At 39.0% G+C, this 4,285-nt stretch overlaps 1 non-coding gene across 1 annotated transcript; it reads left to right on the top strand.

Moving 5' to 3' along the window:
• The first annotated feature begins 2,960 nt into the window (after positions 1–2,960).
• Positions 2,961–3,064, top strand: LOC112714184 (small nucleolar RNA R71). The gene has a single exon (XR_003159140.1). It is a non-coding gene; the product is annotated as a small nucleolar RNA R71 (small nucleolar RNA).
• The last annotated feature ends 1,221 nt before the right edge of the window (positions 3,065–4,285 follow it).

Here is a 4,285-nt window from a genome sequence, read left to right as displayed (position 1 = left end):
TAGAACTCTTGAACCATTAAGATTCTGACTTGTTGCATGGGGTTAGTTAAGACTTCCCAACTTCTTCTTCGGATCTCATGTCGGATCTCCGGATACTCATTTTTCTTGAGCTTGAAAGGGACCTCAGGGATCACCTTCTTCTGTGCCACAACATCGTAGAAGTGGTCTTGATGGCTTTTGGAGATGAATCTTTCCATCTCCCATGACTCGGAGGTGGAAGCTTTTGTCTTCCCTTTTCCTTTTCTAGAGGATTCTCCGGCCTTAGGTGCCATTGATGGTAATGGAAAAACAAAAAGCTTATGCTTTTACCACACCAAACTTAAAATATTGCTCGCCCTCGAGCAAGAGAAGAAAGAAGAGAAGAAGAAGAAGAAGAAGAAGAAAATATGGAGGAGAAGGGGGAGTGTAGGTTTCGGCCAAGGTAGAGAAGAGGGGGTTGTGTTGTGTGAAAATGAAGTGGAATGGAGGGGTTTATATAGGAAAAGGGGAGAGGGTAGGTTCGGCCATTTTAGGGTGGGTTTGGGTGGGAAAGTGTTTTTGAATTGGAAGGTAGGTGGGGTTTTTGGGGAAGAGTGGATGGATGTGAGTGGTGAAGGGGGTAATTGGGAAGAGAGATTGAAGTTAATGGGAAGTGTGACATGGGGAAGAGTGAAATAGGATTAGGAGGTAAGGTGGGAATATGTTAGGTGGGGATCCTGTGGGGTCCACAGATCCTGAGGTGTCAAGGAATTACATCCCTGCACCAAATAGGCATGTAAAATGCCTTTGCATACCATTCTGGCGTTTAAACGCCGAGGTGATGCACGTTCTAGGCGTTCAATGCCCATGTAAAGCATGTTCTGGGCGTTCAACGCCCATATGTAGCATGTTTCTGGCGTTGAACGCCAATTTCATGCTTGTTACTAGCGTTCAGCACCAGCTTTCCTCAAGGCACATTCCTGGCATTCAAACGCCAGAATGTTGCTTGTTTCTGGTGTTCAGCGCCAGATTCATGCTCTGTTCTGGCGTTGAACGCCAGCCAGATGCTCCTTACTGGCGTTGAACGCCAGTCTGTCCTTCCTCCAGGGTGCAAATTTTTTTCTGCTGTTTTTGATTCTGTTTTTAATTTTTATGATATTTTTTCGTGACTCCTCATGATCATATACCTAATAAAATACAAAATAACAATAAAATAAAATAAAATAAAAATTAGATAAATAAAATTGGGTTGCCTCCCAACAAGCGCTTCTTTAATGTCAATAGCTTGACATTGTGCTCTCATGGAGCCACAAAGGTGATCAGGTCAATGTTGTATAGTCCCAACACCAAACTTAGAGTTTGGATATGGGGTCTTAACACCAAACTTAGTGTTTGGTTGTGGCCTCCCAACACCAAACTTAGAGTTTGACTGTGGGGGCTCTTCTTGACTCTGAACTGAGAGAAGCTCTTCATGCTTACTCTCCTTTATCACAGAGGGATGGCCATGTGCTTTAAACACAAGGTAGTCCCCGTTCAATTGAAGGACTAATTCGCCTCTGTTGACATTTATCACATCTCCTGCTGTGGCTAGGAAAGGTCTTCCAAGGATGATACACTCATCCTCTTCCTTCCTAGTGTCTAAGATTATGAAATCAGCAGGGATGTAAAGGCCTTCAACCTTTACTAACACGTCCTCTACTATTCCATAAGCTTGTCTGAATGACTTGTCTGTCAATTGTAATGAGAACAAGGCAGGTTGTACCTCAATGATCCCCAGCTTCTCCATTACAGAGAGTGGCATAAGATTTATCCCTGACCCCAGATCACATAGAGCTTTTTCAAAGGTCAATGTGCCTATGGTACAAGGTATTAAGAATTTGCCAGGATCTTGTTTCTTTTGAGGTAAAATTTGCTGAATCCAGGTATCTAGTTCACTAATGAGCAAGGGAGGTTCACTTTCCCAAGTCTCATTACCAAACAACTTGGCATTCAGCTTCATGATAGCTCCTAAATATTGAGCAACTTGCTCTCCAGTCACATCTTCATCATCTTCAGAGGAAGAATAGTCTTCAGAGCTCATGAATGGCAGAAGGAGATCTAATGGAATCTCTATGGTCTCTATTTGAGCCTCAGATTCCTTTGGATCCTTAATAGGAAACTCCCTCTTGCTTGAGAGACGTCCCAGGAGGTCCTCCTCACTAGGATTTTCGTCCTCTTCCTCCCTTGTGCATTCGGCCATATTGATTAAATCAATGGCCTTGTACTCTCCTTTTGGATTCTCTTCTGTATTGCTTGGGAGAATACCGGGAGGAGTTTCAATGACTTTCTTACTCAGCTGGCCCACTTGTGCCTCCATATTTCTGATGGAGGATCTTGTTTCACTCATGAAACTGAAAGTGGCCTTTGACAGATCAGAGACTAAATTGGCTAAATTAGAAGTGTTTTGTTCAGAATTCTCTGTCTGTTGCTGAGAAGATGATGGAAAAGGCTTGCTATTGCTCAGCCTATTGCGTCCACCATCGTTAAAGCCTTCTTGAGGCTTTTGTTGATCCTTCCATGAGAAATTTGGATGATTTCTCCATGATGAATTATAGGTGTTTCCATAAGGTTCACCCATGTAATTTACCTCTGCTATTGCAAGGTTCTCAGGATCATAAGCTTCTTCAGAAGCTGCCTCTTTAGTACTGTTGGATGCATTTTGCCATCCATTCAGACTTTGAGAGATCATGTTGACTTGCTGAGTCAACACTTTGTTCTGAGCCAATATGGCATTCAGAGCATCAATTTCAAGAACTCCCTTCCTCTGAGGCGTCCCATTATTCACGGAATTCCTCTCAGAAGTGTACATGAATTGGTTATTTGCAACCATGTCAATTAGTTCTTGAGCTTCTGCAGGCGTTTTCTTTAGGTGAATGGATCCACCTGCAGAATGGTCCAATGACATTTTTGAAAATTCAGATAGACCATAATAGAATATATCTAATATGGTCCATTCTGAAAACATGTCAGATGGACACCTTTTGGTCAACTGCTTGTATCTTTCCCAAGCTTCATAGAGGGATTCACCATCTTTTTGTTTGAAGGTCTGAACATCCACTCTAAGCTTGCTCAGCTTTTGAGGAGGAAAGAATTTATCCAAGAAAGCTGTGACCAGCTTATCCCATGAGTCCGGGCTATCCTTAGGTTGTGAATCCAACCATATTCTAGCTCTGTCTCTTACTGCAAAAGGGAAAAGCATGAGTCTGTAGACTTCAGGATCTACTCCATTCGTCTTTACAGTCTCACAAATCTACAAGAACTCAGTTAAAAACTGATAAGGATCTTCAGATGGAAGTCCATAGAACTTGCAGTTTTGCTGCATTAAGGCAACTAATTGAGGCTTAAGCTCAAAATTATTGGCTCCAATGGCAGGAATGCAGATGCTTCTTCCATCAAATTTGGACGTGGGCTTGGTAAAGTCACCAAGCATCCTTCTTGCATTATCATTATTGGGTTCGGCTGCCATCTCCTTCCTCTTCAAAGTCCTTTCAGGTTCAGGATCAGCTTCAACAAGAGTGTCTTTTTCCTTGTTCCTGCTCATATGAAAGAGAAAAAAACAAGAAAAGAAAGAGGAATCCTCTATGTCACAGTATAGAGATTCCTTTATGTTAGTAGAAAAAGAAAAGGGAGAAGAGTGAGGAAGAGTGGGTTCGGATATTTAGATGAGGAGAGCTGAAGAGAGGTGTTAGTAAATAAATAATTAAATAGAATAAGAGAGAAGAGGTATAGAATTCGAAAATAATTTTAAAAAGGGGTTAGTAATTTTCGAAAATTAAAGATAAGATAGAATTAAAATTAAAATTTAAAACAATTAATTAATTAAAAAGAATTTTTTTGAAAAACAATGAGATATTTTCAAAATTTAGAGAGGGAGAAGTAGTTAGTTGGTTTTGAAAAAGATAAGAAACAAACAAAAAGTTAGTTGGTTGATTGAAAAAGATTTGAAATTTTAATTTTAAAAAGATAAGAAGATAAGAAGATAAAAAAGATATTTTAAAATCAAATTTTTTTGAAAAAGATAAAATTTTGAAAAAGATAAGATAAAAAGATAAGATTTTAAAAAAAGGATATTTTGAAAAAGATCTAATTTTTAAAATGACTTAACTAACAAGAAACTACAAGATAAGATTCTAGAACTTAAAGATTGAACCTTTCTTAACAAGAAAGTAACAAACTTCAAATTTTTGAACCAATCACATTAATTGTTAGCTAATTTTTGAAAATTAGATATAAAGATAAGAAAAAGATTTTGAAAAATAATTTTTTTTAAAATTTTTGGAAATAAGGA

The sequence above is a fragment of the Arachis hypogaea genome, chromosome 9 (genome assembly GCF_003086295.3).
Source record: "Arachis hypogaea cultivar Tifrunner chromosome 9, arahy.Tifrunner.gnm2.J5K5, whole genome shotgun sequence".
Taxonomy (NCBI): domain Eukaryota; kingdom Viridiplantae; phylum Streptophyta; class Magnoliopsida; order Fabales; family Fabaceae; genus Arachis; species Arachis hypogaea.
Note: the sequence above shows the minus strand (reverse complement) of the source record. Positions and strands in the feature narration are given on the sequence as shown.